Here is a 24,502-nt window from a genome sequence, read left to right as displayed (position 1 = left end):
CAGCGCTAGGCCTTCTGGGTAATGTAGTATATATACATTTACTTCCAAGTTTATATGTATTTATATATTTATCCAACATTTATTTATCCAGGGTAAGACAATTAAGAACATACTTTCATTTGTAATTCTGACCTAGCAGAGACGCAGCATTTCCATGTTGAAGTGTAATGAAAATCTCTCATCGCCTCTCATTTATTAACAGTTCACAAATGCGCTTTACATGCTAAGGCAAATGTGTTGGAACATAGATGTACATTTAAGACTGATTTTTTTTTTTTTAATCCTACATTCGCACAGTGATTTGAATCAGCACCAAAATGTAATTACTTGTTCTTTATCCCATTTCTGACATTTCCTGAGGATTTCATCAAATTCCACCTATAATTTTCTGAGTTATGTTGCTGAGTGAACTCTCCTGTCAGTCATTCACTATCTTAGTCTTTACTGGTTGGGGCAAGGCTGCTCGCATACTGCATACACACACAGAGAAGTTGAGCCTTCTAACGTAAACATAAGGTAACGTGCACTGTAAAAACTAATTAGTTATCATTACTTTAAAAAAACACGTAAACCAAATGCTTTGAAAAAACTAAGTAATGTAACGTTATGACTGTAGTTGACCAGAACAAATGTTGTTGCGTTGTATGATCAAAAGATTTTTAAGTGGAGTACTTTTGCACTTGAGGTAAAGTAACTATAATATGTTTTGTTTAGAATACTTAAGAAATTAAGTTTGAAGTACTCATGATGAAGTACAGGCTACAATGATTGATAAGTTTACACAGCTTAATGATTTAAAGTGCTATAAACCATGTCTTTATTCATGGTTACTTATTTATTTAATTTAGCTTTACTCAAACTAAATTAACTGCAACTAGTTATTTCAACTCAATACTTTAATTCACCGGATAAAACCATGCAAACCGATTGCCTTAAAAATATTAAGTAAACCTTACTACCATAATTGCCAACACATTATGCATCAAGAATGCATTACCTTTTTCTTAACATTTCGAAAAAAGAGCCCAAGTAGTTATATTAACTTAAATCATTCCTTTTTGCCTTCTAAGTTTTGTATGAAATAATTACAGTAAGTATTTCCTGTACCAAATGTAAGACCATCATATGTCTGACTTAGATGCTTCTAGACCAACTGAATGGTCACAAAATGATTGACAACTGTACAATTACAACATCAATATAGATGTAGAACCTTCAATATTTATTTTTTTTGGACTCATAAAATGATCACAGTGAAAAGTGCACAATTTAAGGTCACAAACAATATACAGTGAAAAGTGCACAATCTAAGGTCACAAACAATTGATGTATAGGTGGCGGTGCACAATCAAACATCACAAACAACAAACACAGCTGAGGCGAGGCATGTTAAACAAATGTCAAACAACACAACTTACTGTAGTAACTGTAATTCAAACTCAGCAAAATATTTTTAAGTGACAGCAGTTTTGGTGGGAGTTTGCTTTGGCCCAAGACAACCATCACTCTTTGAATGAAACCAAAAGTGTTTTTCATGGACTTTGGATAATCCAAATGCAGAGCATATGGCAGGTCAAACAAGAGGCAAAGTGCCAATGGTAGGTTTGGGGGGCCTTACATCACAATACCCCCTTTAATGAAGATTGTGGTCATTTGTCCTTCAAAATAGAGGCCATTGGAAGAGGTAAGTTTGTCTTCACTGAGAACCGTCAGCAAACCAACAGATGTTTGTGCCCATGCCTTGTTAGTGTCAGAATCCTGTAAGAAAAAAATAATAAAAACGTCAGACACGCATTTCAAGAGAGGATGACAGGGATTTCTTAACATAGACAAGGAAATTACAGTCAACAAGATTTCAATATTATTAAAGTGGCTGAAATGAATGAATCCCTTGTGATAATGGAGAGAACACTGCAAATATTGCAATGCATGAAATTGTCACATGAAAAGCATATCTATATGGTGAACCACTTTTTGAGAGAGGAAAATGCAGAAGGCATAAGTTCCTTTGCAGTGGGTTCATCAGGCTCAGTAGAGGCGCAGGCAGAATTACATACAGCACGTCTATTCAACTGGCGGCCCACAGGCCAGGAATGATACTAAATCGGCTCCCAAGTTTAGTTAAAGAAAAACAAGTAACTTTTTCAACAGATTCCTAAAAACACTAAAGCACTCTCAAAATCAATGATATTTGACTGTTGGTATTTTGCAGCAGGTCTTTAAAAACGGAAAAGCGCTTCTGGAGTATAAAGGATCTTGGACCGTTGTTAACTTATTGCTTGTGTTGTATTTTATGACTAACCACTTTAAGGTATGCCATATCCTTTCATACATTTTAACCTTCTTGAGAGCCAGCGTCCTCTGCTGTAAACCCTTGTGTTTTACATAACTTGTCACATTTTTTTCTGAATCGGGTAAGAAATACATCAAATCAAATGTCCCCTAGATAGGATGCTAGTTCTTCAAATAAGATTAAAAAATTTAAAAAAATAGTATCAAGAGACGTGTGAAACAATATTTTCAGCATTTAGTGTATGTACAAACGTAACTCACTGTAATTTAGAGAGATGATAGATGTGTGAAAACCCTCAAACTTCAATGAGTTACAATAACTTCCAAGTGCAGATGAGGTTCACCGATCAGTGATCTCAGGGAGGTTTCCATGAATTGTCAGTGGCCACAGTATGAGTAACCCCACAAGATACAAAGACAGAAACAGTCTCTCTCACATCCTAACATAGCGATAACTTACAAAGCAGGTGAGGTAAAAGCTGCTGGAGTCATTCCCAAAAGAACGGGTTATCTCTGAAGCACAAGGGTGCGCATCGCTGCCACATCTGGGATTACCACACAAAATAAAGTTACTCACAACATGGTAAAAACGTGTAAATGGTCTGTCAAAAGAGTATTGGTCTACAATGTGACTTTTAAATTAATTGTAACCATTGACGTCACACAACAAGTGTATTATTTGTAAGGCAATATATTAATGACATAAGAAGCATGCAAGTACACTCACCTTTAAATCAACTTTCTGTAACAAGTCAGCCAATGTCTGTCCAACATCTCTACGCTTGGATTTAAAAAATGATCATGAAGCGTGGTGCGTAACAATCCAGGGCATGAAAAAATCTCTCTCCAAGTTTTTAGTGAAAATTATGTTGCATTCAGCTAGCACATGAGAAACAGACAACATATAGTAAACACTTTGACACAAGGAACGAGGTTTACAGAAAAATGTTATGTTGTTGTGATTCGAGTTGCAACACATACTTCACGATCATCATGTTCCATTATATTGTTTAAAAATTGTTGTCTTCCTTAAAAAAAATACAATTAAAAAAACTCACACATTTTAGAGTTGTAATTATAATACTGTTATACCTTGAAATTTTTGCTTATATATACTATACTATACTGTCAGAATCTCATACCGGCGCTGCCTAAGTACTATTGCAAAATGCTTCAAATAAGAACACAAAACAGTGACTTACAATGTTACCCCACTGGAATGCAGACTGATGGGATGGTTGTTTCTTTCAGCACATATGTCTTTGAGCTGCTAAATTCAAAATAATCCCCACTTCTTAGATACAAAATGCTTCCTGACGTTGCTGCCAGGTCTTTTGCTGTGTTCTATTTGTTTGTATTTGTTTAGACAAGCTGAGAGCCAGTTGGTAACGTGTGGCTTTTTAAAGTTGACCAACTTCTAAGCTTGCTGCCCGAACATTCCACTATACACGTGAAAGGCATGATATATAACCTAGCATTATCTTTTACTAACTCAAAAGCAATACAGCTGCACCTCAAGCTTCTTCCTTATTTTATGCCAGGTCTCAACTAATGTTATTAGCAGCTCAAGCTAGCTAACAGCTGGCTACTTTCTAGTGGTTGGAAGAGCAGTGTGAGAAAGCCGATGTGTCACGACGCCAACAAGTTGTTACTTGGTGTAAGCCTTACACTAACAATGTCGCTCTAGCTTGCTTATTGTAATTTCCAGACTAGAGAGCACACAAAGCTGCACCTACTTTATTTTTGGATAAATGTTATTTTGTAAATATACTGGCCGCAAAAGTCTGAGTCCCAGGTGCACACATTGAAACCTGAAATATTTACACAATAAATTATCATACCCGAGAGGTTATTGGGTTCCTCTTCTTTGGTGTCAAAGTTGAGTGGACTCAGGATTGCTTTGTCCAGTGTTTTCACACCCTTTTTCATTTTTTTATTTCTCTTATATCTTGAGACTAAAGCCTTCTTCGGTGCGCGGCAGTCTACCTTTTGGGGCCCGTTTGTGGTGCTGGATTTCAGTTTCGTGCGACCGCTGTTTCCTTTTTCCGTGGCCGGGTCGACCGTCTTCAGTTATGGGGCTACGTCGTGTGCATTTTGACTCCCTTTGCCATGATGAAGGTCAGTGTTTAACGCGCTAAATGACTGACTGAATGATTGTATGAGTGAATTTGATTTAACGTGAACCATTTCATTGGCGGCATGTGAAGCTTGTAATCCGGAAAAATTCAACAGTTTATCATTATAAATAAAGTTTATCCTATTCTGTTTTGTAAAGCGAAGGGTTTATAGCGTTGCAACAAAGTAGCAGCTTATAGTCCAAAAATTATAGTACTACGGTAAATAGCACGTTCTAGGCGGTTTTTTGGATGTTTTTATAGAGCGCTTTATAGGCGGAATGGATAAATCTCATTAACCTGCGTTGTTAGCTGCCTAATACGAGAAGTTGCTCAATGTTTAAAATGCACAGAAAAGGGAAAGACGTGTTTTTGTCTCACATAGGGATTGCAAATGATAGGCAAAATAAAACTAAAAAGTGCAGGTTTCCTTTAAGTTGAAATTATGTACAAGAGATCTATTGTTAGCATCTCACCTTTACTTATTTCACTGAAATACTGATAAATTGAGAGCCCTTGGGTGAGCTGCAAACACTTATTCTCAATATTCACCTTTTTGGATGACAGGAAAGTGAAAAGTTGTAATGAAATTAAGTTGACTAAGTAGTTTTGTATTAGAGGTGGAAAAAGTATTCTGTGATGCATCACGATTGCAATACGGACAACTCTGAAATGATGTCCAAATATTGATTATTTATGCATGTTAGATCAAGTAATACAGACAGTTATTTTATACATATTAATGAAATGCAATACATTCATGACATAAAATACGATAATATACAGTTTTCTGGGAAGGCACATGAAGTGCATGGTTTTAAGGTGTGAAGAAATGAAGCACACTGGCCATTGTTGCTGATGGGAGTGCCTGTGGCATGCCTGGATCTCGTCTCCATTTAATTCTTAAGTTCAGTTACTGAGTGAATGCACCACACAAGAAACAAATCCTGAAAAGATGGTCAGCGCCGTATTGTGAACAAATGGTGCACGCTCAAAGCCATCAAGGAAATGAACAGTGCACACTCACAGTTAACATCAGTCAACGAAAAAAAAAAATGGTCAAAAAGTTAAATTGATCTTAATTAGGTGTTTTATATCCAAATTGGAAGTTATTTTTAGCTGATATTTTTATCATTCGGATGCAAAAGCATAAGAATTAGACCGGGCATAGTGAAGAGTCCTGAAAGGTAGGCAATGGAGTCCATCCACTTGTGTCTAAGGAGCAGTGCACACACTAAAAAAAGGCCAGTAAGCAAACGACATGTCAATACCTTACTAACATCAGTCAAACAACAATATCAATCAATCAATCAATGTTTATTTATATAGCCCTAAATCACAAGTGTCTCAAAGGGCTGTACAAGCCACAACGACATCCTCGGTGTCGAGTGGGTCTGACATAATATTGTGAAAGTCCAACACATCAGCGAAAGTCCAGTCCATGGTGGGGCCATGGACGCGAACAAAGTGGTGGGCCACCAAACCAATATGGCTACTGTGCAGCAAACACAGTGCAAACTATCTGAGTACGCAAGGGGTCTTACCAAATTAAAAGCAGATACGAACAAAAAAAAAATCTAACTATGCAATGGAATCTATCCCTGTATGTTATCAAGACAAGATGTGTCGAGTGATCTCAAGGATTATCCGTCGATCGCGTTTCCAGACATATTGAAGAATCTGGTGCTCCAAACGTCATTCTGCACGACAAAACAGATGAAAACTTGGAACAAAATAGAGGTCTACAACTTTTTTTGTGTGTGGCTGGGTCAAGGAAATTGGTATCAAAACTCTCCCAGATAAATCGTGCATAATTTTTGCTCGGGTAATGTTGTATTTCATGATTTGACTTCGCGTCTACAGCCATGTTAGTTGCCTTATAGTTGTTGCACGTACCGTTGAGGAGTATTCGTGTTTTTCCCCATCTTAGGCAAAATATATCTATAGATCTCAACATTGTGTATGTGCGGAAAGCTTAATTTATGATTGCTGCCTTTCGTAAAAGCTTAATTCGTTTAGGTTTTGCTTACATTTGCTTTCTTTTATTTAGACTTGCCAAGTTAGTGCTTCACTACTTCACTCTACTTCACTTGTAGCAAGCATGTGTTTTAAGAACTCCAAAATATGATAAAATACAAATAATGTCCAGAATTGTGTTAACATAAAAAGTATATCAAACAAATCTTTATTAAAGGGGGCATATATTATAAGTTTATACTTCTTTCTGGAGTGCTTGCCACTTTTCTCATTGTCTTGTGTAAAATCTTGACATCTTTCGCCCTTCTTGATTACCTCTTAAAGAACTCTGAAGAAACTTTTATTCTTTTCGCAATTTGAACGGTTCCAAAAGCTTAAAACAACGCAAGTATATGGCATTTTTCTTCAAGAAAGGCAAAATGCCGCCCAAAACGCTATGACAACAGATGGCTCACCACTTCGAGACTCACATATTTTATGAGCCAGACGTGACGTCAGGTGAATACCACCAATTGAGTCAATATAAGTTGCCTACAACACAACTTACCTCGTGGTTCAGATGTACCTGTATTGGCAAGTGGGGAAGGAGTATGTCGGGCTTCTAATCTTCTTCTCTCTTCCTGTCATCTTGTATCAAGACTTTCCAAGTGGTGGAAAGTAAACACTTTCTTCTTCTTTGTTTTCTTCCCTGCTCCTTTGTTGTTGTATGTAGTTTTGCCATGGTATTTTGCAGCGGTTTTGAGCTTCAGTTGTACTACTAACTAGATTATTGTGCGTTAACAGTATTTAAAACAATAGTAAAGTGGTTTCCTGTACATTCTACCAGACAGAATAAACTAAGTTGAAGATTTTGGACAATAAGTTTATTCAAGTTGATTCTGATTTAGGACTGTTATTGGATTTTACAGTGTAGAAATTAGCCAAATAAAGCCCAAAATATAATCAAATGTTTGTTATACCATTTCTGATATTTACTGAAAATTTAATCAAAATCCGCCCACAACTTTTTGAGTTATTTTGCTAGCTGACAGACAGACAACCCCCAGCTACTACATACAGCAGTGTTTTTCAACCACAGTCTGGTGTGCCGTGGGAGATTATCTAAATTCACCTATTTGGGTTAAAAATATTTTTTGCAAACCAGTAATTATAGTCTGAAAATTATGTGTTGTTGTTGAGTGTTGGTGCTGTCTAAAGCTCAGCAGAGTCACTGTGTAATACTTTTCCATCTCGGTAGGTGGCAGCCGGTAGCTAAGTGCTTTGTAGATGTCCGAAACAACGGGAGGCAGTGTGCAGGTAAAAAGGTGTCTAATGCTTAAACCACAAATAAACAAAAGGTGAGTGCCCCTAAGAAAAAGCATTGAAGCTTAAGGAGGGCTATGCAGAACGAAACTAAAACTGAACTGGCTACAAAGTAAACAAAAACAGAATGCTGGACAACAGCAAAGACTTACTGTGGTGCAAAGACGGCATCCACAATGTACATCCGAACATGACATGACAATCAACAATTTCCCCACAAAGAAGGATAAAAACAACTTAAATATTCTTGATTGCTAAAACAAAGTAGATGCGGGAAATATCGCTCAAAGGAAGACATGAAACTGCTACAGGAAAATACTAAAAAAAGAGGAAAAGCCACCAAAATTGGAGCGCAAGACAAGAACTAAAACACTACACACAGGAAAACAGCAAAAAAAAACTCCTACGGCGTGATGTGACAGGTCGTGACAGTACACCTACTTTGAGACAAAGGCTATAGTAATGCATGCTTGGTTATGGTTTAAAGCAGGGGTGTCAAACTCAAATACAGAGTGGGCCAAAATTTCAAACTGAACAAAGCTGCGGGCCAAGGTTGAACAAATTAACCTTTTAATAGGGACCCAAACAAGTTTTGCATTGAATATTGTACAAGCAAGGCTTATATACCTTTATAGTGCCATGCAAAATCAAGTTTCAAATAATAATAATTATAATTAAAAAATATCAATGGCATATCAAATACAATTTAAATAAAAATTGAATGCCTCTTTTCTATTTGCAGCCTTTTGAGGTAAATATCAACATTAACTTTTTCCACAGGCTAATAAATTTGAAAATAAAATAACAATGAATAAACCAACCACTCAGGACTTTAAACTGCTCAGTTTGCAACACACTCATCTAATCTGATGTGCCCAAGCCAGATACCTGGCATCTTTTCTTGGATGCTAGTTCATTAATGTCGGGGCTCATCAGTCATTATATCTCGTAGACCACAGTTTTGGGGGCGTGGCTTAAAGGCTCTGCTGTTAACGTCCTCTACGAGCTGTCGTCACGGCCGCTTTTCATCCATTCTAACAACGTGTCGCCCCAGTCACATAATATGTGCGGCTTCTGCACGCACACACAAGTGAATGCAACGCATACTTCATCAACAGCGATACAGGTTACACTGAGGGTTGCCGTATAATCAACTTTAAGACTGTTACAAATATGCGCCACACTGTGAACCCACGCCAAACAAGAATGACAAACACATTTCGGGAGAACATCCGCACCGTAACACAACATAAACACAACAGAACAAATACCCAGAACCCTTTGCAGCACTAACTCTTCCGGGCTGCAATATACACCCCCCCCCCTGTGCGTCGGTTGAGGTGGGCGGGGTTGGGGGGGTGGGGGGGGGGGGTGTTACCGCAGCACCGCCGCTGTATATAATCGGCGGGCCAGCTCTAGTGTTAATTTGATATTGCCTCAAGGGCCAAATGAAATTACACGGCGGGCCAAATTTGGCCATGGTTTAAAGTCATATCCAACAATTGCGACAATGACTTTTTACTGTCAACTGAGTTTCGTTTTTTTTTGTGATTTCTGCTGGTGGTGTGCCTCCAGATTTTTTCAACGCAGAAAATGTGCCTTGGCTCTAAAAAGGTTGAAAAACACTGACATACAGTATACCTCTTGGCGGAGGTAACCAGCAATAAAGCCTCATTTTTGTGGGAATCCCCAGAACTACAGACTAACACACACAGTGACAGGTTTTCATCACCGTGCATTTCAGGAATGTAACCTACCAACACTGTTTTATTTTTCACTACCTCAGCTTCAGACTGCACTGTCCTTTCAATTGCTTGTATTCCGACGCGTGACTTCTTCCTGGAAAAAAAGCTAAGATGGCTGTTGTACAGCAAGCACCGTGCCAACTATCTTAGTACATAAAAAGCTTAAATCTTCCTGCAAAAAGCAGGTAGTCTTTATCAAAATATAACTATAGATGTCAACATTGTGTATGTGCTGAAAGATTAATTTATGATTGTTGCTCTTGATAAAAAGCTTAACTCTTTGAGGTTTTGCTGACATTTGCTTTCTTTGATTTAGACTCGCTGAGTTGGTGCATTCGAAACACTCGGAGCAAACGTGTTTAAGAACCACAAACAATATCAAGATAATACTTAAATGGGTATGGGTATGTGGGCTTGTATTAAGCCTCAGGGAGTTGAACGCCCCTGCTTTACATAGTTTTGGGTCACCCTTGGGCAAGGTGTAGCACCCGAATGCCCCCCCATCAGGGTTACGATACCCCCCATGAACCAAACTAAAAGAGGATGCGTTACCCGGCCCGGAGGAAGCCCGGGCCCTCCTCCGGAGCTAGGCCCGGAGGTAGGGATCGTCAGCGAGAGCCTGGTGGCCGGGCTAGCCACGGAGCCCGGCCGGGCACAGCCCAAAGAAGCTACGTGGACACACCATCTTCTCCGCCACGTGGGCCCACCACCTGCGGTCGGAACCAGTGGGGTCGGGTGCGCTGCCAAGTGGATGGCAGTGAAAGTGGAGGCTCCAGACGGACCAATTCGGGGCAGCAGAGGCTGACTTTCGGGACGTGGAACGTCTCTACGCTGGTGGCGAAGGAGCCTGAGCTGGTGCGAGAGGTGGAGCGCTACCGGTTGGATCTGGTGGGGCTTATCTCTACGCATAGCAAGGGCTCTGAAACCACACTCCTGGACAAGGGATGGACCTTGTTCACTTCTGGAGTTGCTCAGGGTGTGAGGGCACAGGCGGCTGTGGGGATACTCACGAGTCCCCGGCTGAGTGCCTGTACGTTGGAGTTCACCCCGGTGGACAAGAGTGTCGCCTCCCTTCGCCTTAGGGTTGGATGGGGAAAAACTCTGACTGTTGTTTGTGCGTACGCACCAAACAAGAGTTCAGAGTATTCGGCCTTCTTGGATACCTTGCATGGGGTCCTGTATGGGGCGCCGGCAGGGGATTTCATAGTCTTGCTGGGGGACTTCAACGCGCACGTGGGCAATGACAGTGATACTTGGACTGGCGTGATTGGGAGGAACGGTCTCCCTGATCTGAACCTGAGTGGTGGATTGTTATTGGACTTCCGTGCTAGTCACGGACTTGCAATGACAAACACCATGTTCAAGCATAAGGATGCTCATAGGTGTACCTGGTACGAGAGCACCCTAGGCCAAAGATCAATGATCGATTTTGTAATCGTATCAGCTGATCTGAGGCCGTATGTTTTGGACACTCGGGTGAAGAGAGGGGCGGAACTGTCAACAAATCACCATCTGGTGGTGAGTTGGGTTAGATGGCGGGGGAACCTCTGGACAGTCCTGGTAAACCCAAGCGTGTAGTGCGGGTGAACTGGGTACGTTTGGAGGAGTCCTCTGTCCGGAAGGACTTCAACTCTCACCTCCGGCGGGACTTCTCTGCCATCCCTGTGGAGGTTGGGGACATTGAACAGGAATGGGCAATGTTCAAAGCCTCTAATGCTAAAGTTGCAGCTGCGAGCTGTGGCCAGAAGGTCTTAGGTGCCTCAAGGGGCGGTTACTCTCGAACACCCTGGTGGACAGTGGTGGTCAGGGAAGCCGTCCGACTGAAGAAGGAGTCCTACCGGGGTATGTTATCCCAAGGGACTCCGGAGGCAGTTGCAAGGCACCGACGGGCCCGAAGGGCAGCGGCCGTGGCTGTGGACGAGGCTAAACAGAGGGTGTGGGAGCAGTTCGGGGAATCCATGGAGAAGGACTATCGGGCGGTACCAAAGCTGTTCTGGAAGACCATACGGCACCTCAGGAGGGGGAAGCAGGGAACCATCCAAGCTGTGTACGGCAAGGATGGGACTTTGCTGACTTCAAGTGAGGAAGTCGTAGGGCGTTGGAAAGAGCACTTTGAGGAACTCCTGAACCCAAATATATCAGACACACCCTCCCTGATAGGAGCAGGGCCTGAGGATGATGGGGGATCGACGTCGATCTCTCGGAGTGAAGTCACTGAGGTAGTTAGACAACTCCACAGTGGCAAAGCTCCGGGGGTTGATGAGATCCGTCCAGAAATGCTGAAGGCTCTGGGTGTTGATGGGCTGTCTTGGTTGATACGCCTTTTCAGCATTGCGGGGAAGTCTGGGACAGTGCCGAGGGAGTGGCAGACTGGGGTGGTGGTTCCCCTTTTCAAAAAGGGGGACCAGAGGGTGTGTGCTAATTTCAGGGGTATCACACTACTCAGCCTCCCTGGGAAAGTTTACGCCAAGGTACTGGAAAGGAGGGTCCGGCCGATAGTCGAACCTCAGATTCAAGAGGAGCAATGTGGATTCCATCCTGGTCGTGGAACAACTGACCAACTCTTTACTCTTGCGGGAATCCTGGAGAAGGCCTGTTAGTATGCCTATCCAGTATACATGTGCTTTGTAGATTTGGGGAAGGCGTATGACCGGGTCCCCCGGGAGATCTTGTGGGAGGTGCTGAGGGAGTACGGAGTGAGGGGAACCCTGCTGAGGGCCATCCAATCTCTGTACAACCAAAGCGAGAGTTGTGTCCGGGTGGTTGGATGTAAGTCGGATCCCTTTCCAGTGGGGGTTGGTCTCCGCCAAGGCTGCGCTCTGTCACCTACCCTGTTTGTGATTTTCATGGACAGGATTTCTAGGCGGAGTCGTGGCCATGGCGGGGAGGGTATACGTCTCGGGGGGCTAAGGGTTGCGTCACTGCTGTTTGCAGATGATGTGGTCCTGATGGCACCTTCGGTTCGTGACCTTCAGCTCTCACTGGATCGGTTCGCAGCCAAGTGTTCAGCGGCTGGAATGAGGATCAGCATCTCCAAATCTGAGGCCATGGTTCTCAGCCGGAAACCGATGGTTTGTACAGTCCGGGTAGGGGACGAGACTCTGTCCCAGGTGGAGGAGTTTAAGTATCTCGGGGTCTTGTTAACGAGTGAGGGAAAGATGGAGAAGGAAATCAGCCGGAGAATCGGAGCAGCTGGGGCAGTATTGCAGTCTCTCTGCCGCACTGTTGTGATGAAACGAGAGCTGAGTCAGAAGGCAAAGCTCTCGGTCTACCGAGCTATCTACATTCCTACTCTCACCTATGGTCATGAAGTGTGGGTCATGACCAAAAGAATAAGATCACGGATACAAGCGATCTATGTCTCCCGGCTGGCCTGGAAACGCCTCGGGATCCCCCGAGAGGAGCTGGACGAAGTGGCTGGGGAGAGGGAAGTCTGGGTTTCCCTGCTTAGGCTCCTGCCCCCGCGACTCGACCTCGGATAAGCGGAAGAAGATGGATGGATGGATACAAGCGGCCGAAATGAGTTTCCTCAGAAGGGTGGCTGGCATCTCCCTTAGAGATAGGGTGAGAAGTTCAGTCACCTGAGAGAGACTCGGAGTAGAGCCGCTGCTCCTCCGCTTGGAAAGGAGCCAGCGTAGGTGGTTCGGGCATCTCGTGCGGATGCCTCACGAGCGTCTCCCTAGGGAGGTCCTCGTTGCACGTGCCACTGGGAGGAGACCCCGCGGCAGGCGAAGGACCAGATGGGGGGATTACATCTCCTCTCTGGCCTGGAAACGCTTTGGGATTCCCCAGGAGGAAGTCGCAAATGTTGCTCAGGAGAGGGAAGTCTGGTGGTCTCTGCTGGAGCTGTTGTCCCCGCGACCCGATTCCAGATAAGCGGTTGAAGATGGATGGATAGAAATGGGAAATAATAAACATTAAAAGTATATCAAACACACCTTTAATGGAGTGATCGCTGCAAACTCATGCATTCTTCGACTCTGCTCCCTTCGACTGCAGTGTGAGCTGCATATTTTTTTTATGTCGTTTCGTAAAATCTTGCACTATTCCTCTCTTTTTAATTACCTCTCGAGGAACTCTGAAGAAAAAATTATCCTTTTTCGTGATTTAAACGATTCGTACAACCGAAAACAACACAAGCATACCTACTCAGTGGCCTAGTGGTTAGAGTGTCCGCCCTGAGATCGGTAGGTTGTGAGTTCAAACCCTGGCCGAGTCATACCAAAGACTATAAAAATGGGACCCATTACCTCCTTGCTTGGCACTCAGCATCAAGGGTTGGAATTGGGGTTTAAATCACCAAAAATGGGGCGCGGCACCGCTGCTGCCCACTGCTCCCCTCACCCAGGGGGTGAACAAGGGGATGGGTCAAATGCAGAGGACAAATTTCACCACACCTAGTGTGTGTGTGACAATCATTGGTAAGAAAAAAAAAGCATGGGGCATTTTTTCTTCGAGAAAGGCTAAATGGTACAGAGCTGGCTAAAACAGAGCTGGCTTAACCACCACGCATATTTATGGGGCGGGACATGAGTCGGAGGTGACGTCAATAACAATTAGGGGGTCATATTAAAAAAGGTTCAGATTAAACACTTCATTATGGTCTACATAACATGTAATAATGGTTCTTTGGTCAAAATGTTGTATAGATTTCGCTGTACAGACCTATCTTCAAGCCATTTTTTGGCTGCCTTCCAAAACGATTCGTTTTGAGAGGCAGAGTTGTTAAATGTAAATTAAATGAAGCCTTCCTTACCAAGCCCCCTCATGCTGACTGCACTTTCGTCCCAGCCCCGGGAGCCTTGTTTAGTAGGGTTTTTTTTGTTTAGTTTTTTTGCCAAGACCATACAGAATATGGACACCTGTGATTGCCACCGACCATCCAATTTTTTGTTGACTTTCCCTACAACACAACATCCTAGATGTTATAGTGAGACCAACGGCTCACCATGGTTTGTTGTTGGCTCAACTAGACAGGAAGCCCGGCTACAAATCCGGTACAATACGCTGGCTGAAGTTAAACTTCTACGGAGTCTTTTTCTCTCCAATGCTAGATCCTGGACTTATACATGTGTATATTAAGAATACAATTATTTTATATTCTATGTCATGTTAATACTGCTGCTACTTTGACCACTTGCAAACAATAGGCTCAGGCCAACTTTACAGTGCGCTATACTACAATCGCGAATGTAATAATGGATTATATTACTAACTGGTCCATCGCCAAACATAGTAGACACTGAACCAATTAAAAGTATTTTTTTAATGAAAAATCCCTATACTTTTTGCCGCAGGATGGTGACCCAATTGTCTTACAGTGGACTAAGGCCCCGTTTAAGGTTATCTAGGGTAAATCCCACCTAACGTTATCCGTGTCCACACACAACAATGCCACAGTTTTAGACCCCCAGCCACCTCCGTCCGCCGGCGCAACGCAAACTAATACGCATGCGCGGAAAATGCGCACATCATAGTCACATCCAGTGTTGCTTTGTGTGCAAGTTCTTAAATGTAACTCATCTGAACAATATCCAGTGTTGTGGTATTTCAATTAACTAGAATCCTGTGTGCTGTGGGGCCCTATTGTAGTGAATCACACCAGAGCCATCATAAATTAATCAAATCTTTATTAGACATGTAAACAATGTGATAAAGAACATTTTACATCAATCAAACTATGGATCTAGATATCTGGTCAGGACACTCCTCACTCTTTTGCCTTCACCTTCATTGTCCATTCGTTTTTGGTGACTTTATATACTCTGGATCTAGACGTTGAGTCGGCAACATACATGGCGGACAATAACTGATACAGTCTGCTTTGCCAGTTCAAAAGCATTCGCCGTTTTCTGTAGTTAGTTTTCCCTCGACGGCCAGGTAATCCAAAGCACATGCTACCTTTTTTATCACTATGTAAAGCGCTTTGAGTCACTAGAGAAAAGCGCTATATAAATATAATTCACTTCACTTCACTTATCACATCCATGGGAGCTCGCATTCTCGTTGACTCTCCTTCGACAAATGGACAAAGTTTTTCGTGCATTGGAAAGTTCTCTTGCCGTCTGAGAAGTGTTGTATCCCAAATAGCTGCAAACACTTTCTCTTAAGGTATTCATGTGTGATTTCCAAAAGCGTCTGTACATGTAGAAGAAGGAGAAACATGGGCATTTCTGGTTGACTCGCCTTCATATTTCCAGCGGTTAGCTCTGAGTTACGAAACCGCTTAATTATGAAGCTGGCTGTGGCGTGTTCTTTCTGACGTCACTTCCTGTGTTGGCGTGTTCTTTCTGGCGTCACTTCCTCTCCAAACTCATTTTGTAAACGATCAATGAGTCCATACAAAGCTAAGTGCCGGAGATTCAAGAATTACATGGCTGACTTACCCGTGTAAAATTTGTCCGAGGAGGGGGACCTTAAACGATGGTTTAGTGTGGCTGAAACGGGGTTTAGGCTAAATAATTATTCATTTAAGGGGTTAAACGACATTGTGTAGACATGGCCTAAGCTAACAGATCAACAAATCAAGCCAACGTCACTAACGTATCGTTCACACATTTCTAACCTACTGTACTGTAATTAATTACCGTTTCATTGTCTTCTCCATTGCAATAAATTGTAGGCGCTGAGCTCGCCATTAAAATTAGTCTTTTGGAAAATTCATCTTTTTGTGATTATTTGTGGGTGAAGCAGGAACCTTCTTAGCCCACACTCGAAGCGACTTCTTCACAGTTGAAGGCACATTGCCATGAATCATAAAAGCTAAAAGTAAGGCACTTGTATCTTCAAATGAGGCTGAAAGTTTGTGTAGCGACTTGCGCTAGTTAAAGCAACCAACAACAGAACATTTTCCTTCATTCGTTTCATTTGGACATGTTGTGGTACACCCATTCCTACATTAATTAAAAATGGCTGACTCATACAAGGATGTTTGCGTAAATTTCTACCACATATGGATAATCGTCACAATTCAGAGCAAATTACAAACAGACCGTTTGGAGAAAGTATAAAGAAAGGCAAGATTGTTTTAATAATATTTATCCGCAATTCCTCCACGGTTTGATTTCATATTTTCGGGACTTATGCAAATCCCAAATACACATAAGCAGATACCTATGGGTAAGAAAAGTAGTTGTTTCATAATAGGGCTGCTTTAAATCTAATATATTTGAGATGTTTTAGTTGAAAAGTATCTTATACCAACAGGACGCTAAAAACCTTCATCAAGAACACGTTGAGTCCTTAAAATGACAACTCTGGAGGCCAACTCAAAGCCAATTTCAGGTGAGCATCAAATGCTGGAAACTCCAAGGAGATGCCCTGTCCCCGCTGCTGTTCTTCATAGGCCAAAACTTTCTCTGTCAGATCATAACAAAGAGTGGCTTCAGGTATCCATTCCAAAGTGAAACAAGAATAAGCCACCTCCTCTACATGAGTAACTTCAAGCTGTATGCCGAGAACAAGATTGACACAGACTACCTGATTGACCTTACAAAAATATACCGCAATGACATCGGAATGCCATTCAGACTAAATATGTGTGGGTGAATGATATCCAAGCGAGGGAAGATGATCACAACTAAAGGGGTTGAACTACCTGAAGGCAATATAACAGACAGGGATCCCACAGGCCAATGGTAAACATAAAAAGGCAGGTCTGAGATTAGCCATAGCCAAATATCTACAGGGAGTGAGGAAGATCCTGAAGAGCCAGCTGAAAGGCAAGAATAAGATCCAGGCCATTAACACCTATGCCCTACCAGTGATCAGACACCCAGCTGGCATATTACCCTGGACACTGGAACAGATGCAAGTCACTGATATCAATGCATGGAGATTTCCACCCTAAGTTCAGCATGCTGAGGCTATACACACAACGAAGGGAGGGGGGCAAAGGACAGGCTAGTGTCACAGGCACAAGAGGAAACAACAGGCCTCCAGGAATACATCAAGAAGATGGCCCCCAGGAATGACCTGTCTTGCTTGCTCTCAACGAAGGTGGACGATTTCCTTCATTCTCCTTTTCTTTCGATGCTTTGCTTCTTCGTCTTGTCTCATTTTGTTTCAACTTTTTGGAGCTTTTCTCTGCACTGTTCTTCAAAGGGAAATATGAAATCGATCGACTGGTCTCTCAACACAATTGACAAGATTTTCTCGAGAATCTCAAGGTAACCTCTGTGTCCTGACGAACCGTTTGCTGCTGGATACACGATGACGCGTGGGAGAAGTGGAGGGTCGTGTGGTTGGCAATTCTCTCATTTAAGGGAAATTAAAGTATCGACAAATTTGGAAGACGAGGGCTGTCATTCAAGGCACCCAGAAGCTGCCCGACATTATGAACGGGATGGGCAAAGCTGTAGGCACTCTAAACTAAATTGCAAATTATATAACATCTCGGAGAAACTTTCCGCTCTGCTCCACGAAATTATAATGTATTTAAAGACCAGGAACGGACAAATAGATTAGACAAGTAATGGAATGTATCGACTCGTGATAACCCACACATCCTGCATCTGCATTTCGCCTTGCCAAGACTGCTGCTGGAAACCCCTCCAGGAGATCGCTGCATTGAGATGCTCTGAAATTCCTTCCTTCTTCCCTTATGGACACCTGCCCATTGTTGACTATTTGGGACTAAATCATTGTCGTCTCCATAACAACCCACTGTATTATTGTGATAACACTGTAGAATGAGGCACAAAGATTGTGTCTCCAGACGAAGTGCTATCTCAGGCTTATGGACACACGCATCCATGGACACCAGTCCCACACTACGCCCCCTACGGGAGCACAGTTTGAGAGAGGTTTTTTTTTTCTCTCCCCCCCATCAGCCTCCTGTCCTGTCTACCCCATGTATTGTATTTCTGTTATAATATAATATAACTATATCATTTAGTTAATAACACCCAGGCCAAGATCCTGTGGGACTTCTAGATCTGGATCGACAAAAAGGTGATGCTTGATATAGTGGTGGTGGAAAAAAACATCAGAAAACAGCGGTAGTGAGAGATATAGCAATCCCGAACAATATCAACATCCGGAAAAAGGAACCAATAAGCTTGAGAAATACCAGATACTAAAAGAAGTGCTGGAGAAAATGTCGGATGTGAAGGCAACAGTGGTTCCAGTAGTGAACGTGGGACTGGGGGAAGTAACCCCCAAGCTGGGTGGCTGACTCCAGCAGAGACCAGGGACAACATTTGACATCTCCATGCAGAAGAGTGCAATACTGGGAGCAGCTAAGATCCTTCGTAGAACCCTCAATCTCCCAGGTCCCTGGTAGAAAACCCCAGGATAAAGGATAAAGTATATTAAGAAGGTATGGTAAAAAATATATATATATAGTAGGAAGGTATGTTAAGCAGCAGTTTATGATTTTGGTTTAGTCAGTCTTTGGATGAAAATGTATTTTAGTTTTAATCATATATTTATCCTCTAAATTGATTTAGTTTTAGTCTAGTTCTGGTTGACTTAATTCCTCAACATTTTAGTCAATTAAAAGTACAGTAAATTATGTCGACTAAAATATAAAGTATAAAAGATAACGCACAATTTAAATGTTTTTGAAACCACTTTTATTAGGGTTATTGTAGAACATCTCAAAAACAAAATTTACATTAAGACCTGCACTTCATTTATATATCAATAAGTAATTTCACACTAACCTTACTGTGTTATTATTTTGCTAAAATTAAAAATGTTTTTAAAATGTTGAATAGTATATGACTAAAATGGCCATATGAAGAAAAAACTTGTTTTATTCTATATTGTGTATAACTACAAAGAATATCCATATTTGGCATCTTGGCCACTGTCCCGTTTAAATACAGCAACCAGGGTTATACATCTAGAACATGTACGTATCTCACATACCTATTTTCTTTGTGTGGTATAGCTTGAAAAATGACAAATCTGGTCTTTTGGTTTGTCAAGTTGTGCAATTAACTGAACAGTGACATTGGATTAAGTGCACTGTACAGAAAAGAGTTTATTAAAATGGCGGACAAGCTCACCCATGGTGTACTACAAAAGTAGTGGTAGAGTAAGCAGTCAGGCTCCTGCTCTACCATCTTTAAAATTGGATGATGATGGATGATTCGCCTGCAGAGGGCTTTTCTTACAGGTTGTATTTTTACCGGAGAAAATAGAGTCACATGGTTTACAACAAGTCTTGTTGTCTATAGCGACAAAGGTGAAGTGCGTCTATATGTCTTCTCGTTTTTTGATTGATTGATTGAAACTTTTAATTAGTAGGTTGCACAGTACATATTCCGTACAATTAACCACTAAATGGTAACACCCGAATAAGTTTTTCAAGTTGTTTAAATCAGGGTCCACGTTAATCAATTCATGGTACAAATATATACTATTAGCATAATACAGTCATCACACAAGTTAATCATTAGAGTATATACATTGAATTATTTACATTATTTACAATCCGGGGGGTGGTATGTGGAGGGGGTTGGGGCGGGGGGCCAACCTATCAGCATACTTCAGTCATCAACAATTATTTTGTCTCAATAATGGGAAAACAAGACTATATTCTTGTTTTCCCAGTAAAAAAAATCTAAACACTCTCTCTTACAAAGACATTGGTTCTGATAGGATAGCCTCCGTGATTTACCTCGCCACTCTCCCACATGTAACTGTGATTGAATAGATTCCTAATTTGTTTCACCCGCCTAAAGAAAAAATCAAATATGATTGGATTTCGTCTATGTCAACGTTTTCATCTCGATTTATTTGTTGACTTAATTGTCAATTAATTTTGCCATTGTTTTAGTCAACGTGCATTTGTTTTGTTTACGTTGTCATCCTATTTTAGTCAGAGGAACTAAGACGAACATTTTTTGTCAACAAATTTTAGACTGGTAAAAAGGTAAGGTATAGTAAAGAGGACTAGTTAGAAAATAAGGTATATTAAGAATGTATGATAAGAATGTAAGGTAAAGTAGAAGTCAGTCTACAGCAGGGCAGCTGTGGCTACAAATGTAGCTTACCACCATAAGGAATGTGGCGTGAATGAAGGTGCTTTGAGTCACTGGAAAAAAGTATTACATAATATTAATCTATTATTATTATTATTATTATTGTTATTGTTACCAATATATATTAAGAAGGTATAGTAAGAAGGTAAGGTAGACTAAGTAGGTAAGGTACTGTTAGACTGTGCAGTACTTTGCAGTGTCAGCAATGTTGTGATGGATGTTGTGAATGTGCTGCTGGGAGTTTTAAAGTTATTCATGTTCATAATTTTAGCACAACAAGGTGTCAGCACCCTCACACCCCCCTTCCACCTCCCGTTCCTGCTCCCCCTCCACACGCCACAAGAGTAGCATGATGACATTTGAAAAGTCAAGAACTTTCTACACATCCAACAAGCTGTCACATGACCTAACAAGCTAGGTCAGACTTCATTTACATAAAAAGCCAACAAGTTTGTGTTGTGGAGCACTTTTCAATTTGCATGAGCAGCGACCTCATTAAAACTCATATCTGCTCATAATAATGAAAAAGATAATAACGCCTGGGAAAATCCTTTCCTTCTTCAGGAGATTGTGGCGTCCATCTGGAGGTCCGTTGTGCAGACAGCCAGTTATTATTATACGCATTATTCATAAACGCGTGGAGAATTAATTCCCGGGATTAAGATTTGATTAAGATGTGTGTCACTTTGCTGTCTGAGAACTTATTAATGCCTCCTTGAAGAGGCGGCAGATGGAATTTCACTCCAATGTTTGGAGATGTTAATTTGTGCACTCCTATGACACACATTTGCATTTGATTGAGGCCTTCAATCAAACACAAACACAGGAACTCAACACACACTGCGCCACACAACTACACATTAGGAAGTATTTCTACACTTAGAAAATAAATCTAACAACCACAAAATTAACATCTACATTTCCTCCAATAACCACACAAGGTTGGTCTTTTGTTAAATTTTAGTCAAGTCATTTACAAAAGGTAGACATGGTAGGGCCTACCACGATTAGCCTACCAGGCAGAAGCACACAATAGCACACAAGCTATACATACGTAAGTGTCCTTCATTGAACAATATTGCAGTCTAAAACATAACATTTGTCAAATAAACAAGTATCAAATAATCTTAGTTTCATATTACTTGCACATAAAAAGACTCCAATGCAAAAGTCTATTAAAAAGTATTCAGTAACAAACATGTTCATACCTACCATTGTTCTATGTTTGACTAATTTCACTCGATCAAACATTTTCTAACATTCCACACTACCAAATATTACAACTATGTATGATTCCTGCTGATATTGTATCAGATCAATATCAATATTATTATATATTCAAAGATTCAATATCGGTATCGGAAGTGAAAAAGTTGTATTGTGACACCCTTAATAATATGTCATCATCAAGTTCTTAAGTAGAGTTGTTGTCATGTGACTATCACAGGATATTTTCCAAAATGGCCAAATAAAAGCCACCTGATTTTCGTAAGCTTATTTTTTTTTACCATTAAAAATCATTTTGAATACATTTTACAATTTAAGAATGTTAAAAAGGTGTCGAGTATTACAATTCGACTGGTCTTATCATATTTCTTCAATTGAGTAATATAGAAAACATATCGGCTTTTAGCCTTACAGTTTTAGGGAAAGTCTGACGTGACGCATCTAATAGTAAAAATGCTAATATTGCAGTCAATACATGTAACAGCTTCAATCATTTTACATGCTCTTTATTCTTATTTTTTCTATTAAAAAAACGGAAATAATACATTCATCATGATCAATATAATATGTAACATCAAAATTAGATATATTTTCTGTGTTTCGTATCCACCATCATTTAAATGGATAGTAGATTTCGGAATATTTGTAATAAAATAATATTATTGTATTTATCACAAAACTCATTGACTGCTCCGATAACAATCTCTGTAATTTACATTTAATATATCAAAAGTTAGAATTGATTTATTTGAATCGATAGGATACATTGCATATAACGTAAGAAGAGATCTTAAAACGGCAGCGTGTATTACAGTTGTTCCATAAGCAGGCCGTCCACCTCACCTTGCATTTCCGCAAAAATAAGCTCTGACTTTGAATTAATTATATTTTTTATAAATATTATTTCTGTATTTTTCTTGTCTGTTGTGGTGCGTAATTGTTTGTGGGGAGGTTTATTTTATTTTGCATTTTTGTTGTTGTTAAAAATAGGAAACGAGTGCGACTTTAAAAAGGAAAGACACGAAGCCGATCATGAATACATAAATAGTGAATGCGGATCAATATAATAATAACAATAATGTAATGGTAATAATAATGTATAATATTTTAGGCTATCGAACAATAAAACAATAGGTGCGTACAACAATAATAATAGTAATTTAGTAAAATATAAAATATTGGTCTGGTATTGCGCGTTCAGTTTCTTGTTTGATTGGTGCAAACATATACGTACGTAATATAATGACGCAATAAATAATACATTGCATTTAAAGATATTTTGAAAAAACAATTTGCATTTATATTTTATTTATTTAATGTGTACTTTTACACAATTGTTAAAATAGTTTATAAATTGTAAAAAAAAAAAAAAAAACACACAAAAAAAACAGCTAAAACAGTAGTGAACAGCATATTAAATCATCTTTTTATTGTATGTGATTTTCATAATTCACCAAATTGTCTTTTACGAGTTAGTGTGTTAGTGGGTGTGCGAGCGCGCGTGTGCGAGCGCGCGCGTGTGGTTGGCCCCTCAAACACCTGTCACCTATCAATTTACCGCACATCTCCAAATATTTCGTTGTTGTAAATTACTGATCGTGCGCTGTTTTAACAAGGACTAAAATATGCAAAGAAGAACATTTCCCATTTTCTTTTTTCAAACTACAATATTTAATTTCTTTGTCACCAACAAAACAATATTTAATTTCTTCGTCACCAACAAACAATATTTATTTTCTTTGTCACCGATATAATCAATTATCGAACATTCATATAACAAGCAGAAAAGTACAATATGAAACTCATAAAATATTATTCTGAGTGTTTAATTGTCATGATTATTATCAATTTGTTATTTTACAAGCATTTTTTTTCCTGTATAACAAAATCCATATGGTCCACAGATTTTATATTTTTGTGTAAATCCTGCATACATACATGATCGAAATAATAAGGGGTGGATTTTTTTCTAGTGCGTTGTTTACATGAGGATAATTGATCAATATGGCGAGAGCTTACATTTCATAATAATAATAATAATAATAATAATAATAATACAACTTACATTAAATCCCGGCCAGGTGTGAACGATCTTTACTGTCGTCTGCAGGATGTTCTGACTTCACGTTTGACATGAAAAAAAGTTCCTCTGAGAGGGGAGAAGTCCGACAAGTTTGTCTTCGTGCTGTCATGTATAAGAAGATGAGGTCCTCACACACACACGCACACACTCATATACACGCACACACACACAAACACAGTGTAAGTGTGGTGTAGATCCTCACACACACTCACAAACACTCAGTGTAAGTGTAGAGGAGAGAAGGTGGAGGAAGACTTGATGCAAAATATTGTGTGTCTGACAGAAAGGACAGCCCCCATTCTCTCTCTTTCTCTCTGGCTGTCTCTCTCTCTCACAGACACACACGCACACTCGCACACACACACAGGCACGCTTCTTCTGTTTCCCCAAAGTACCAAAATGAATGGGATGGATTAGTTGTTACCAAAGTGCGGCTCAGGGGCCACTTGTGCCCACAGCTCATTTTGTATTGTACATAAATGAATGATATAAATACATGAAAAATGTCTAATAAAATACTGTAAGGAATATATAAAATGTTAACACCCTGGAAAAGGAGTGGCAAGAAGCGGAACTTATTAAGTCCCAATCCTTATCTTTTACTTATTATTCATTCACAATGTATATGTTAACACTTACAATGTTAGTTTGATAATGTATGCAGTAATTGGGGGTTAATATGATCACACTGAATTTTGGAGGGTTTAAGTTACGAGAACAACATTATTTGCTACTGGGGTGTACCGATCCAGAACAAATCATATCAGCAAT

At 40.4% G+C, this 24,502-nt stretch overlaps 1 protein-coding gene across 6 annotated transcripts in view; it reads right to left on the bottom strand.

The window, feature by feature from the left end:
* The window catches only part of pitx3 (paired-like homeodomain 3), a 50,883-nt gene extending 26,930 nt beyond the window's left edge, over positions 1 to 23,953 (bottom strand). The window contains exons 1-4 of one of the 6 annotated variants that reach the window (XM_062058902.1): positions 23,714 to 23,953; positions 3,020 to 3,171; positions 2,753 to 2,837; positions 1,619 to 1,758 (exon numbers count right to left, since the gene is read on the bottom strand). The gene's annotated coding sequence lies outside the window, so the exon portion shown is untranslated. Of the gene's footprint in view, positions 1 to 1,618; positions 1,759 to 2,752; positions 2,838 to 3,019; positions 3,172 to 4,278; positions 4,351 to 13,011; positions 13,069 to 23,713 lie in introns of those variants that run through there. The other 5 variants (XM_062058901.1, XM_062058903.1, XM_062058900.1 and 2 more) reach the window with 5 other exon arrangements.
* Between the last annotated feature and the right edge of the window lie 549 nt (positions 23,954 to 24,502).

Source organism: Entelurus aequoreus, linkage group LG09 (assembly GCF_033978785.1).
Source record: "Entelurus aequoreus isolate RoL-2023_Sb linkage group LG09, RoL_Eaeq_v1.1, whole genome shotgun sequence".
Taxonomy (NCBI): Eukaryota; Metazoa; Chordata; class Actinopteri; order Syngnathiformes; family Syngnathidae; genus Entelurus; species Entelurus aequoreus.
The sequence above is the reverse complement of the archived record's forward strand: the minus strand, read 5'-3'. Positions and strand labels throughout refer to the sequence as shown.